Consider the following 16,584-nt stretch of genomic DNA (forward strand, 5'->3'; position numbering starts at 1 on the left):
ATATTCTTTAACCTAAAAACTTGATCATGTGGTAAATGTATAAAGCTGCAAGAGTTTATGAAAAGTAAACCAAAATCCACACAAAAATGAAGAAAATTTAAAGCACTCTAACTTTAAAGTTGGTAATTCTGTTAAGAAACCCTTTTTATAAGACTGGGTAAAATGGTCCTTTCATCCTGAAAGTAGTCAATATGTTATTTATGCAGAAAAAGGAAATTAAAAAAATGCAATCTCTATTGTATGGAGAACGAATCCTGCCATAATTAAAAATACATACAGAAATAAATGAAGGCCTTAATAATATAAAATTACTTGAAAAAGTAGCTAATAATATGAATTTGTGTGCCATTAAATGTGAAAAAATAATAAAAAGAAACTATTTATTCAACAATTATTATTATTCATCAAAAAATATATATTTTAACTTACACTTTTATTTTTACTTTTCTTCTTGATTTTATGCTGACTTATTTTTAACCCACTTGTTTTCTGTTATGCATTTTTATTGAAGTCTTTATTTTGTCTTTGTGTATTAATTGTAAGTGGGGTTTTTTGTCCCGTATTTCCACTGCAACCTTTTTTATTGTTTCATAGTTAATTAAAAAATTGGAATCGATAAGAGAATCAATAAGGAATCGAATCGTTTCAGAGAATCGATGTGGAATCGAATCGTTTCACAGAATCGATAAGGGAATCGGATTCGTGAAAATCTTATCAATTCCCAACCCTAGTTGTGAAGCTTTGCCGGTGACGCTGTGACGCTGCCCCCGCTCCCCCCCCCCCTCCCTGTCATGGTTTTGACATTAACGACTGCAGTCATACGGACCAACTGAAAAAAGAGGAAGTAATAACACACCAAATAGAAATACACAAAGTGGAAAAAGAGGAAGTTAAAAAAACACCAAATAGAAATACACAAAGTGGAAAAAGAGGAAGTTAAAAAAAACACCAAATAGAAATACACAACGTGGAAAAAGAGGAAGTAAAAAAAAAACACTAAGTAGAAATACACAAAGCGGAAAAAGAGGAAGTAAAAAAATACCAAGTAGAAATACATAAAGTGGAAAAAGGGGAGAAGTAAATAAAAAGGGCAGGCGAAAATTCTGTGGGTAAAAAAACAGTTAGAAAAGTTAGAGGCAGAAATAAATCTGTTTCAGAGATAGAAGGATGTTAAAATAAAATAAAAGAAATATTTATGGTGGAGTAAAAACATGCTTTAAAAACATGAAGTAGAAATACATGAAGTAGAAAAACAGGAAAAGGAAATAAAAAGGGCAGGCGAAAATTCTTTGGGTAAAAAAACTGTTAGAAATGTTAGAGGCATAAATAAATCAGTGTTCCAGAAATGGTATGAAACAAAAATATAAACATATTTTAAAAATGTTGGTGTGAATAAATATGAAACAATAAAAAAGGTTGCAGTGGAAATATGGAACAAAAAAAAAACGACTTACAATGAATACACAAAGACAAAATAAAGACTTCAATAAAAATGTATAACAGAAAACAAGTGGGTTAAAAATAAGTCAGTATAAAAGCAAGAAGAAAAGTAAAAATAAAAGTGTAAGTGAAAATATATATTTTTTGATTAATTATTGATCAATTGTTGAAGAAATATCTTCTTATTATCATTTTGTCACATTTAATGGCACACAAATTCATATTTCACAAATTCAAGTTAAAATATATATTTTTTGATGAATAATAATAATTGTTGAATAAATAGTTTCTTTTTATTATTTTGTCACATTTAATGGCACACAAATTCATATTATTAGCTACTTTTTCAAGCAAATTTATATTATTAAGTCCTTCATTTATTTCTGTATGTATTTTTAATTATGGCAGGATTGGTCCTCCATACTGTGGGAGCTGCAGGCCTGTAAAAACTAACCAATCCATGCCACTCGTCTGAAGGGCATGACAGAGTTTTGGTCCTCCTCTCACCCCCTATGTCCCTCAAGTTCCAGGGGTATCATCTTATCTATTGGTTTCCCCACATGCCAATCATTCTGTTGTGCTCACATAACGGCAGTGTCCGTGCCCTTTCCTACCAAGATTCCGCTTCCTGGCTTTGCATGTGCACTCCCAGTGTTTATGTATCTGGTTAGGTTAGCGGCTAGGTTAGCAGTTAGCCATTCATTCTAGCTCCACTGCTCTCACCGTAGACTTTGAACATGGTTGAGAGTTGCAAAAAGCAAACCGCGTTCCTGTTTATGAGAAGAAGAGGAAGGCCTCAGCAGGAAGTAATAAGACCAGAGTGGATTTGGGAGATTTTTAAGATGCTATCTCCCTGAAGAGCGAGGTAAGCTGGTCTTGTGCATGCAAAGTTATTCAAAAAGGGACTTGGGAAAACTGGAAAAATCGCAGACCCTACTATAACTACCTTTAACTATAGCTCTTATGACGTAAAACTTGGACTACATTTTATCAGTACTACAATGCCTTTGTTTTTAGTTTTACTACGTTATTGTGATTGGCTTTTATGTAGGAATACCAGATCCTCAGAAAACTGACCAAACACTGTAAAAGGCCTACACCTTGATTTCACTGAGCTGAAATAAATTTCTATTCCACTGATTGTGTTGCTGAGATGGTCAGAACATGCTATATTTAAGACCCTGAAGTATGGCCCTGACGTGCAAACCACGTCAACAAATCTCTTAACACAACTACTAAAAAAAAAAAAAAAACTGCGACATATTCAAAGCATCTCAATAAACACAATGACATTGACAAAGCACAGGTACAACTTAAAAAAACACAACATTTTAAAAACCAAAACATCTTGAAGAACAACATTAAATTTAAACAAATACATATTAAAAAACAAAACAAAATATTGAAATACACAACATATTAAAAAAAACCTAGACAACAAATTAAAAACACAACAACACAAAACAATTACAACATTTTCAAACTCACATCTTAAAGTTGTTTATGACTGCTTAAGCATGATTTTGAAAACAGGGCTCAAGAATTTCAAAACATTACACACAATGAGCATAACCACACACAATATGCAGAACGCATTAAATCCTGTGCAAAATGAAACACTACATCCATATTATGTTACCATATGAAATACACACTTTTCTTAAGGCTTAATTCTGTTTGAACCTGTTAACACTGCTGAGTTTAACTTAAAACACTTTTAGCAAGACAACTTGGGGAAAAAAAAACATCTTGAATGATGGATACATCCTTGCACAGCCGACATTTGACAAATTTGGTTATCTTCTTTGATAACATTCTCCTCCTGTTTCAGATCTTCTTCCATGACCTCTACCTCCTGCTCGTCCCCCCCGGATTCTCCCTCTCACCCTCACTCTTCTTCCTCTGACTTCTTCCATTTGGGTTGAAAGCAGGTGAACTCACCTGCTGCATTTTTGTAGTGTTCAAACCTGATCGGTGTGTCTACAAAAACGCAATCATGTCTTTGCATACATGATGTGAGGTTTGCGTTGACTCGGTGGTAGCACTAATGTTTATCCGGGAAGCTAATATTGCTATGCTACCGGACATTTCAGTTCTATTTTGGTCGTAATGAGCAAACCAGACAACATAAACATTAATATCTCATCGGTGTATAAAACCCTTCTGGAGATAAAGTTTGTTATAACCGTAAAAACACACTTGAATCACATCAGCAAAACGTGCTTTCCAGAATACTAGCGGGGCTAGCGTGCTAGCTCAGTCAATCTTTAAAAACACAGTAAAAACACATTAAGTAAACCATTCTAAACTTTCCCTGTTTATTTCTCCGCCAAACCTTTACCGTTGTCTCCGTTTGTGACGACAGGCATCTGGTTGCAGTGAATTTACTCCAAGGTAAAGCTGGTTATCTCAGCAGCAAGCAGGCGGCTAGCGTGAAAGGGGAAAACAGCCGTCATTTGGGAACCAAGCCTGGGCAAGCGGTGCACAGCTCCAGGGGGGGGTGCGCTCGGCCTGTGAAGGGGGGGTAGCATAGGCTCTGCACGGCTTTTCCAGCATCGAACCTTTGAAGATCAGCCTTTCCTGGCGTGGCTGGGTTCATTCTCCGGGCCTGTGCCGGTTGCAGCGTGCAACTTCAGATTACTTTTTCTCTCAGCTTGGCCTGGCCGCAGGAGAGGAGACCGCTCTGTTCCGTCTTAACTTTCCTGCAACAGCTGGGAAGGTACAAGCAGACCATCTCCAGGGCAGTCAGCTATTAAGTTTTTTCTTTTTTTTGTCCTGCGACGATGGCGCCGCGGACGGCTGCCTCGTTGTGTTGGTGCGTACTTTTTAGTTTTGTTTTACAACTTAGCTCTAGATTCTGTGACCTATTGGTTGGAGCATTGCACTTGTGCCCCAGAAGTGCTGCGTTCAACTCCCACATTCATTGGAATGTATGTTACAATAAAGATTATTATTTTTCTATCTGAGAATTTTTGTGTGTGAGAGAAAAGCAGAATAAAGGTATGCAAGAGTATAATTTATCTTTGTGAGAAGAGATTGTGTGTATATGAAAGGTGAATGTGTGTGTTTGAGAGGGTAATGTATATACGTGTGAGGAGAATGTATGTATGTGAGTATTATTTGGGTATGTAAGACGAGAATGCATGTGTGAGTAGTATGTAGATATGTGGGAGGAGTATGTATGTATGAATGTATGTATGTATGTATGTATGTATGTATGTGTAACCGTACTGAACTTGGCCGTCTGTTTGTTCAGCTCGGTCCAGATAGAAGTAGTCTTGTTTTCCTAGTATAATACCTCCGCGTTGTGTTTTAAAGATGGCCAAGAGACGGAAGATGTGGGATGATGCGTTTAATCTGCGTGGAACAGGATATGTACTGGTCACATATAGGCTCTTCACAGCAGTCACAGCACCTCTCGTGCCCGTCTTGCATATAATGGCGACGAGGTAGCTGTACACACTGCTCTTATCGTAGCCGACCACCAATAGAGGGCGCTGTTTCCCCATAATATAGTGAGCCGAATGAAAAATAATGACAAGTGGAATCATAACAAATTAAACCTGTTACACTCCCCCCTACTGAATTCCACTTGTCCCATTACAAAAAAAAAACAAAAACAAAAGAGGACCAGTACAACAAAACCACAGGTAAGAACAAACAAAAAAAAATGAAAATAAAAAATGGTGCAAAACCACTATCTGAATGCACAGGAAGCATGTACACACTTACCGTTTCCAAAACCGCAGGTGAGGTGTTATCTCAGTAAAATTACAGTTACAATTACCCAGTCACAAAGACCATCCCTTAAGGATTAGTATGAGATAAGGCTGGCCAAACCCTATCCACACACATAGGAGAAAAAAATATGCCCATTTACATATTCTATGAACATGTAACTGTAAAATACAACTCTCAAATAGCAAGTTAAAAGAAAATACAACATTCCAAAAATGTTGCAAAACCTTTACAAAACAAAATTGGGGACTAAAAACATCACAGCCCCCCACCCAAAAAAAAAAAAAACAACTCAAACGACTAATGCAGGTTTCTGGTGCATTATCTCAACTAGTCTAACTACAGGTCTCAACAACCGTCCAGCTCTAGATCTACGGTCAGTCACACCGTCAACTACAGTTGTCGCAGTACAATCAGAAGCAGGCAAGTCAGTCTGTCTGTCAGAGGGCATGTCAGTAGGCATGTCGGCGTCAGGTACCGTAAAAGTCACCGGGCAAGTTGTAGGAACCACAGAGCAACTAGAGTCTTTAAAACTGCTGTCCATCAAGGCAGCTTCAGCCGAGGGTTGGGACTGTACAACGACTGGCTGAGCCTGAGGCGAGACACTCTCTCCGGACTGGATATCAGCAATTTACCAAATCCCTCTGACTGCAATACTTTTGTAATGAAACATCCTGGGATCTTGTCAGAGGGAAAGAGGGGGGAGCTTCTGCAGGTACGGGGCATTTCACTTTTGGACAATTGTCAATTGTGAAGAAGCACTACTGATTGCTGATTCATACAGCAACAGTTGATTCCCATTCACTGACACCAAGAGAGCACTAACAGAGAAAAGCTGTCACCAACTGCTGGCCTTTAAGAGGATCACAAAAAAATCAATGAACTCAACATTAAAAGTAGTGGAATCTGAGCCTTCAAGTCATTTCCATTCCAAGTCCGTGTACTGATGGGCATGTTGAACCAGTTGGAAGAACAGAGTTGAAGTGCAGCTCACATATATCATTCCCTTAAGCTAAGTTGCCCTATGACCTTAGAGCTATTTTCCAGAGATTTGTAAAATCTTATCAAATCTCCTAAACTATACACTGCTTGACCTGGCTGTATTTGCTTGAGTACAGTGCATTAACTACCAACTCTAGTCAACAGAACAGAGATCAAGGCAAACAGAAGGGGTTCAAGATGCAAATATGAGCATCAAATAGTTCAACCTCTAAACCAACTGCAAAAAGTGTTTGTAACAACTTGTTGAAGTACGATTTTTGACTGGTGACATTAACATCAGCCAAAGTCATACAGTATCTGATAGCCAACTGAGAAAAGCACCTGCTTAATAAGTTCCATCACTGAGACAATGTCACAGTGATGGAACTTAAGGAAGATGTTAAGGAGCTGTAGCCATGCTCTGTGGCCTAACAGAATCAACTAGTCCAGTCCAATACTTGACATCCAACAGTTCAGCACTTAAGGGAAACTTCTGATCATATCTATGATGCTGACTTTCAAAAGACAGAGCTGGCCTACTGAGACATTCTTAGAAGGAGAACTTTCCAAGAGAATTCACAAAGTCAAGCATGTGGGTATTGGACTCCACTATGACTGCCCTTTATCACCAATCCTGTTTGTGGTGTTCATTGACAAGATCTTAAGGGATAGTCATCGAGAGGACAGTTTCTGGTTTAGGACACTCATGATCTCATCTTTACTTTTAGCAATGTTGTTCTAAAGTCTTAGTCAGGCCACAGCCTTCAGCATGCACTGGGGCAGTTTATAGTTAGAATTAGCTCTTTTTAGTCTGAGGACTCGTTTTTTGGCTGGAAAAAGATGGACTGCATTCACTGACTGGGTTGCCAGTTTTTTTCCCCAAACAGAGGTGTATAAGTATTTTGATGTCTTCTTCACAAATCATGGTAAGATGGAACAAGAGATGGAAGAGAAATGGATTTGGGGCTTCTGCAGAAATGTAGATGCTCCTCTGTTCTGTTATGGTAAAAAAGAGCTGAGTCTCTCAATTTGCCAATCTATGTTCTAAAGGTCATCGGATATGGCTCAAAATGTGTTGGATAACTTTTTTACTTTAGTAAATAAGCATCTCCTGAAAACGTTTGCTGTTTAATTTTTACTCAAGTTATATGTGTCTGATATTATGTTTCATGATCTAGACAAATTTACATAAAAAAATAATAAACAGAAAAGATCTGTTAGGGGGAAAATACTTTTTTCTGACCTTAACACATGACTTTGTGTTGGTTTACCAAATAAACCCTGATAAAATACAATGAAGATTGTGTTTTTTAAGTGAGAAGATGTGAAAAAGTTTCAGTGATTATAAAAAAACGTTTGCAAGACAGTATAAATATGCTCCTTTTCCACCAACAACTAAGTTTGTTCCTGCAAAGTTTGATTGAACAAAGTTGCCTTAAGTCCATAGTTGAAATGTTCTTTATTCCCTGGATAAAACTCAGCCTACAGAGAGTGTTAATGACTTGTTTGTTGTTACTGTACCTGCAGGGTGATGACACATCCTGAACAGAGAGGTAAACACAGTTTCCCTAATTGTATGCAAAAGTCCTGGGAGAAAGTAGTTAACATTATGTAACTTAACATTAACAATTACTGCATTGTCTTGTGAAACAAGTAACTTTATGTCCTGAACAATTTCTGCTGGTATGTTACTACAACAAAACAATTTTTGTCCAGGGACACGGATCTTGGACTTGGTCAGATAGTGTCAAAATGTCAAACTTTATAGAGAAAAAATTCTATATCTATTACTGGTTATGGTTTGAGCTACCCAAACACTCTTAACTCAGAATTATACATTATTTGCAAACAACAAAGCAGTTTGTGTGTTTTTAACTCTGAGAGGAACTACCTTTCTACCCTTGCTCACCTAAATCTCTGTTTAATCTATTTAATAATAGAACAGCAAATGATGTCTCACCTTTTTCTTATTTTATCTTGTCTTGTCTATAAGACTATGGCATGTGATTAGTAGCTTGTGGAACTGGTTTCCACAAGCTCCACATTATGTGAATCAATGTGATTAACAACATACAAATTCCTTAGGAGTATACCCTATACAGCTGTCTTACATGCTGCCATCATTTATATTAGTCCCATGTGGCTCAGTGTGTTGTGCCTACAACAGTATCCATACTTATCTCAAGTGTATATTAGAGTCTCAGGGCTTCTGAAGTCAAACTTGTGCGTCATGCAAGCATCAGCCAAAGGGATTTTCTGTTACGTTATTGTTGCCAAATAATGAAATATTTTCTAAGATTAATGAAATTCCTTTCACAAGTACAGAAGAAAAATGTTTGTCCCAGAGTGACAAGGAGTGCAAATTAATTCAATAAGTAGATATGTGATTGTGGAAATCATTCTTATTTATCAGATATGATGTCCAGCAGTGTGTTGGGTTTAGCTTATCCTCCAAACATTTGGGAATTTTTATTGAACTTTTGATAAGTCTTTGGTGCCAAACCCTTTCTCTTATTTTTAGTAATAAACTAGTTAGTATGATTTGAAAACAATTTTTAAAAAATCCTGAGTTTAGAAAGAAACAGTATGCTTTTAAGTTCCAGTGTTGCTTGGAACAGCTGATGCATTAAAAACATAATGAAGGCCCTCTTTGGCTGAAATGTACCTCCTAACACATACTGTATATTTGTCTCACAACAGGTATAAAACTTCCATCTATCCATTTTTTATACAAGTTTATCCGTGCAGGGTCGTAGGGAGCAGGTGCTTATCTCCTGCAGTCAATGGGCAAGTTTTTTGACCTTCCTACCCCTCCTTACTGTTTATGATGAGAGCAAAACGTCTGGTCTTTATCCAACCCTGTTTGCTTCAGCTGATCTATGTTCATAGTTCAGACTGAAGATTTGATTGTATTGTTGTTATGGCAGTCGGAGCTCAGACTGCCATAACCTAGAATAGGTCATGTGACCCAGAGCAGCACTCTAGGTCACATGACCCATTGAGCGATGGACCCGACCCTCTCAAGTGACATAGGTGAGATTTTGAGAAGGACAGTGCACACAGAGCAACGATATGCACAAAGTACTGTTTATTGTCCTGAAAAATAATATATCTTAAATTAAGCTAATACTTGGATCAATACTTACAACGTGCTGCTTTAATCAGTACGACAGTTTTTAGCTGTGCTAATATGACTGCACAACCCTTTTGAAATGATAAATTACCCTTCTAACATGACACACTTGGATAGGCTAGCAGAATGTACCATTGGGACACAGGAATGATGGTTGGTGAATCTGGACCTCTGTACACTTATGTAGTTATTCCAATAAAAAAAATGCAATTTCCTGCTATAACACTCATTTACCACATTGACAATCTCTACACTGTATTTCTGTGTGTGTGTGTGTGTGTGTGTGTGTGTGTGTGTGTGTATTTGAAGATCCAGTTTGGTTTTGTGTGTGTATTTGAAGATCCAGTTTGGTTTATTTTACAGGGATCATCAAGGTGCCAAGTAGTGTGGCACTAATGATTTTACAAAAAAAAAAAATTATGCTGCTTTAATGAAAGCTAAATTTGGTTTCGATTTTTTTCTTTTAACTAGGAGTGCAAATAATGTGTGGAGGATGCTGTTGGAAACAAAGGGATCCTGACAAAATGATATGTAATGGCAAAATAACATCAGCTTGTTACGTTTTTAAAATAATCCTTACAGTAAAAAAAATTGTATTAAAAGATGGGTAAAATTGGTTGCTCCTTCATTTTTAATGGGAACATGTGTATCATCATGCCAGCGGTGCCTTCTGTAGCAGTTGAGAAATAATGAAGTACATGAAGAACCAAAACCTTTCGCAACTATATGCAGTTTCTTCATATTTACTTATTGAATCAAAGAAAAAGTTTCATCATGGGTTTTAGACTAAATTGCTCTTATTTTGCATGCTCAACAGTTAAGTGACTTCATCCAGTGACTCTGTGTCAACTCACCATGATGGCACAGTAACTTTACTTTTGGCCTCAAGAGAATCATGATGTTTTTCCCTCTTCCACCAAGTCCTTTCTTACTCTCACAAGACCTCAGTCTTACTTAAACTTGTTATGACAAACGGCCTAATTGATCCTGGGAGGCTTACAACTAAACACCCGCAACCTTGTCCCTTTTTCAGTGATGAAAGAAAAACATTTATCACTGAAACTATGTTGCTTATTGTTGTTTCAATATATTTCATTTAGGACACAGAAATTGACAAGGGACTTTCCTTACACCTGTGATAATAACATCTTTGCTCTTTCACTAGTTATGTTCCTTACACCGGTGATAATAACATCTTTGCTCTTTCACTAGTTATGTTTCTATACAATTGTCATGTGAATTTTGACCTAACTTTTAAAAAGTTGCAAAAATAAAATATAATTAAAAAGTGATTTAGACATGTTTCCATCAACAGGTTTGGCACAAATCTACCAGGCTAAGAACAAAATATTTTGACAGAAATTGACGCTACGCATAATGAACAACATGTGTTGTTGTCAGACAAGTTGTAATTGTTCAGTCACATCAACTACTATTGGTGATGTTACTTGCAGTCCAGATACATTGAGAAAGAAATGCAATTCTATGCATGTTATAGGAATATCGCATGCATAGAATATATAGAAACAACAGATCGGTCATGTGAGGTAAATAAAATAGCGTATTCGACAAATGTGTTTCCATCTCTCGTTTTAGACATTAACTCTTTTTCTGCCAAGCCAAAAACCAACTCAAGCAAGGGTAAAAACGTTTTTGAAAACTGAGAAAGTTATTTCTTGTTTTGAATTAGGAAATCAGCATCTTTTTTTCCCTGATTGTTAAAAGTATCAAAACCAAAAAATCCTACCATTTTCTGCCAAACAATGCATCAACTAACAGCTTGCTATTTGATTAACTTAGTTCACAAAAAATGTTATACTTTGATGTAGTGATGATGGAGTGGTGGCCTAGTGGTTAGAAAGCCGGTGTAGGGACCAGATCGGCTCGGGTGGTCAGATGGGGCCTGCGCTTAACCGATGACGTCAATAATATGGCAACTCCACTCAGACAAACTACATTACGCCCGCAGTCTCCATTTGTTACAAATCAATTTTATTTTGTTAATTTACGGTTATTTTCCAGTTACTTAATCGAGGCATGAAAACTTTTAACATCATTTTGGAATGCTTCTGTGGTAGTCTGGCAATTTAATCGGTAATTTTGCAGGATCAAAGTTACATCTTAAGAGAAATTTCCTTCCTCAAATTTAAAAAAAAATTGTGAAGGGAAACCAAACCAGAAACTCTTTTCATTTTTAATAAAAGTCTGCAGCCATTTAAAGTTTATCACAGCATTCATCACTTTAAAATCAATAACATTTATTCCTCCTTTTTCTACTGATATTACTGTTGTTTTTTCTGATCACATGTTTTTTATTATTCCAGATGAAATTGTGACAATATTCTTCCAAAAATTTAGCCAACTGTCAAATATTTGTTGATTCTTTTTTTTTTTTTTTTGTAAAATGCCTTGAATATTTGTTCTGTCATTTTCAGTGTGGTCCTTGTTAATCATTATGCCTAAATATTTTACCTAATTTTTATCAATTAAAATGGGTTGATTATTTTGAATTGCTAAGATTTCACATTTTCTATGTTTATCTTTAAGCCTGAAGCTTTTGAGAAAAAAGAAACTGCTAATTTAACTAAATAAAATGTATTCATTACAAATGCAAACCGTGGGCTCAATGTAGTTTGTTTGAGTGGCGTTGCCATAATGTGACGTCATCGGGAGGCGCAAGGCCCATGGAGAATTTCTTCGTAAAATTGTCCGTTTACAAACCGCAATCCCGCTCTCGAATAAAACCTACACCCCGCTATAATTACTTTAGTAAGTTGTCCATACCAATCACAATGTTTTGAGTAATTGTGCAAACGTTAAACCAATCATGTATAGTGACGTCATCAGAAGGCGCAGGGGAATAATGAACTATAATGGGAAAGATTTATTTATTTAAATTTTTATAATTTCCTAATTCTTTAATTTTGTATTGGTTTTCGAATTGCTTCCTTTATCAATGAACCTGAAGCACATTAGTTTCTCTTTTATGTTGTAATCCTCAGAATAGAAGTTCTGAATCAGATCTGAAGGAACACCCAAAATCTGACTCACCCAAGGCACAGATTTGCCCAAGGCAAGAGCCAGGTCCACATTCTCGGCACAAAGCACAACTCGTTCCTAGTCCAGATTGGATTCCACCAGCACTGTCCCTTGCCACCAATCCTGCTGGTAATGTTTATGAGTGGGATTTCAAGACCTAGTCATAGAGAAGGGGGTTTCTGGTTTTTCAAACCTCAAGCTGTCTTTACCTTTTGCAAATGATATTGCTCTGTTTGCTTTACTCAAGCCATAAGGGAGATAATCATTTACAATAGGCAACTAAGATGAAGATAATTATTGCACCTCCTTACGAAGGTGGGAGCTTATTGTCCATCCATCCATCCATCCATATTCATTAGCCACTTATCCGTTTTTATGACCTGAGAATTCTCTGCTGGTACACATTTAAAATAATTTCTGTTGTGTGTTAACAATCTTAGACTTGGATGGCTAGTGTCAAAGTTTCAAACTGATAACCAAAACTCCCATAGCTCAGAATTTAAAACAAAGAGAGTTAACAAAACAGTTAGGCTGTTTTGACCCAGAGAAAATCATTATTTGGTCACTTAAATGTCTTGCCAAGCCATTTTATAGTAGAAAAGCAAATTAGAATTTACTCGCATCTTATCTTATCACTAAGATTAAGACAAATATAAACATAAAAATAGAGTTTAATTCCAAATTTAAAGTTGTTAAATATGGGGTTAGTTTCCTGCCAAATGTTGCACATAAATAAAACATGTTGCACACAAATAAAACTTGTTTTACAAATTGTCCTCAAACGTTGCGCTCAAAATATAATTTATAAATTGTCCCGGAGTACAAAATGATCTCTGCTTACACACAAAACAGCCTCTTCTCTCCTAGGAGATAATTCCACACATGTGGGCCAAGTTTCTGCCAAAAGTCACGTGATACACTAAGAGTTGTCATTATTACTTTGCAACAGCAGGAGGCGCCATTAACAAAACTGAAAGGCGCTGGGAGCATAAACATTATATACGTAGAGGCCCCGTCGTCGGACGAGAGGCGTGCCGACAGAGCGACCATGTTAGGTCAGACCAAGCTGCAGTCAGAGAGAATACATGTCAATTCAGGAAAGTGGTACTTTATGTTTTCAGACACTGAAAACATAAAGTTCCATGTAGCCCCTTTAAGGGCTACATGGAACTAATTGATTGAATTAAATGATTATCTAACTTAAATAATTTCGTTTATGTATTGACAGTTAGCACACTTCCAGAGCTCCGTCCCAGGATGCCGGACTTTTACTCCGTTTATGTGTGCGCAAATAAAAGGACACTACAAGCCAGATGCTAGGGAATTACCTTTCATAAGTAAGATTTTACGATAGATAATCCTCATGCTTTACAGTTACAGTTTTTCCAGCATCAACACAATACATTAAACACCCTGATTTCTAAAAGATCTGACTGAGCTGAGGATATATATATATATATATATATATATATATATATATATATATATATATATATATATATATATATATATATATATATATATATATATATATATATAAGAAAGAGAGAGAGAGAGAGTATCATTTGAGTATTTATTATATTAATATGCAACTGCAAAATATGTAAGTGCGTGTAAATTTTTCATCCGGTTTGACTTCAGTTAAATTGTTTTGGTTCTGAATAAATATGTGTAATCAGTCTGAAAGGTCACAAGCATTGTGAACATATGTTTAAAATGAGATCTGAGCTGCCTCCAATTCATTCTGACAGCAGCTGTCTGATCTGTGGTCTGACCCAAGATGGGCGCCCTGTAGGCACGTTGGCCCAGCGTCCGGCAGCGTCCAATGGGGTGTCTACGTATATAATGTCTATGGCTGGGAGGATAGGAGGAGTCGCTTGGCTGAGAAAGACGTGATTTCACAGCTAACACAATGAGCTCCCCATAGGTGAGTTTCAAAACTTTCCCGGTGAAAAATGAATAGCTAACTCTGCAGATAGAGCATATACAATTTCAGTTAAAGGCACCAATCAACAAATTTCACCTCAAACCTGAGAAATGCAGTACACTAAGAACAGAAGACAAAATCAGATTATTTTAGAAATTGTGTGGTCACCACTTTGTGCTAACTAGGAAATAAAACAAGGATGGAAGTAATTCAGTGCACTTGGATAGAAAAACAAAAAATAAGCATGATACTGACCATCTGAATAGTTGTAGAAATACTTCACTTTTTTTTTTAGATCAACCAATCCAAGTGACGATATCGATCGTTATATTACCGATCAAAAGAGTATACTTACATTTGTTGTTATGATGTATGGTGTAAACAAAAGATACTACCTGAGCCTCGTGGTCATCTCTTGGTTCAGCAGCCTCATCAGATTCCTGTTTAAAAGAAAAAGAAAATTTTCAAAAGAAATAATTAAATAGTTGTAAGACAATATTTTAATAAGCACTCTCTGAAATTTAAAAAAGATTTTGAGAAAAAGACAGCTTGAATCGCCGGAATATAGTGCATAAAAACACTACTTCTTCACTGCCTTCCATTGCTTTGGTACAGGAATCAATATGCATAAAATTTCCCCATAGGTTTTGCTTTGCGATTTTGACATTTTGCTGAACTCTGGGGCTTTTGCAGGTAGTGGCTCTGTGTTGATATCATTTTGAAGAGGAACAAGGAAAATCACGTGTCTTCCATTATTGGATGCAGTCTTTAGAAGTTTTGCAGTATAGTCTTTAGACTCGGGTGGGATTACAGTAAGTTTTCTCTGGCCACATCCACCTTTAACATTTTGGAAATGTTAAAGGTGGATGTGGAAAGTGATTTAAATTTTTTAAGGAATAATGCTGGCCAGCTCTCTCTCCAAACATGAAAGTAAAAACCAAATTCTTAAACTTCTCCTAAAATAATGCTTATTAGAAATGTGTCATACAGTGCCAAATACTGCTGCATCCGCATACCTGCTGCCTTGGAAAACATCTGTCCACCAGCCAAGGTCTCCAGTTTAGGGTATTCTGCTAGAAGGGTTGCTGAAATTTCTGAAGAAATTTAATAAGGCGCCCACCTCGTGGTGCATACCGCACCGTCACAAATATTAACAGGAAGTAACACTGCAAATTTCAGGTTCCTACGGTCTTCACAGCTCTCGCAGCGGCCGTCGAAAGGTGCCATGTTAAGTCAATGGAGCATGTCCCTAGGAGCCTCGGGCTAGCAGCGTTGTCATGGAGACTCCCTCTCAGCTGCAGCCCTCTGTCTTATTGATCATTACCTTTATCATGCAGGGTACTGTGTTGAATGTGTTATTTTAGTGTCTTTGGAGCATTTCTGCAGCATGTAGTAGAGGCAAAAAGGGGTCAAAAATGGATGTTTGATACCTCCTAACATGGAGATGCTTTATCCGACATGGCCCAAATTTGTTGTGGAGCTTTCTCTCTTAGCTAACTATAGACTCTGTCAAGCAGAAGTTGGTAGGACCTTCCTAGAGCTACTTCCGGTTAGCAACATGCTAACCGTTAGCCGCTAATAAGGTTGTGTTCAGTATCACTGGGTGATGGTACTCTGTTAGTTTGTTCCAAATCCTGTACTGCGAAGTGCCTCAAAAAGGGTGCAAATACATAATGTCACCAAAAGTCACCAAAGTTCATGGGTCACATCGGTCTCCTTTAGCAACTCAGCCTCACAAAATCTGGGCCCAGAACTCAATATTTGACCAAAATGGTGTGTAGTGCCATTTCCCACAGGTGGGTGGTGCTGTATTGGCCAGGGGGTCGTGTCTGGGAATCCTGCCAGGTCCTTTTGGAGTCCAAGGCCCAATTGGAAGATTTGTCAAATCCAAAAAGGGACACAAAAATGACACATGCCTGATAATCACTGGAAATTTTTAAAATGTTAAGAGGAAGTGACTCTGCAAATTTCAGATTCCTACATTCATCACATCCAATGCAGTGGGCATCAAAAGGTGCCATTCTATCCCAATAGAGCATGTCCCTGACCTGTAGTAACCTCTGGCCAGCAGAGTTCCGTTGTCATGGAAACTCACTCACACCTCCAGCTGGCCAGTCTACTGCAATGCAGACACTTTTGGTCACAGTATGTCTACTTGGATTATAATAGGGGAACATAGCCTCGAACAACGCTCAATATTTCGTGAACCGTAAATACTAGAGATGTAATTCTTTCAGCGTTTAATTCAGAAGGGATAGGGGAACAAGACAAACTATGGGTTTTTGCTGGAAATATTTTAATAAAGGCGTAAAAAAATCATGATATA

This window comes from Fundulus heteroclitus, chromosome 11 (genome assembly GCF_011125445.2).
Source record: "Fundulus heteroclitus isolate FHET01 chromosome 11, MU-UCD_Fhet_4.1, whole genome shotgun sequence".
NCBI classification, from domain to species: domain Eukaryota; kingdom Metazoa; phylum Chordata; class Actinopteri; order Cyprinodontiformes; family Fundulidae; genus Fundulus; species Fundulus heteroclitus.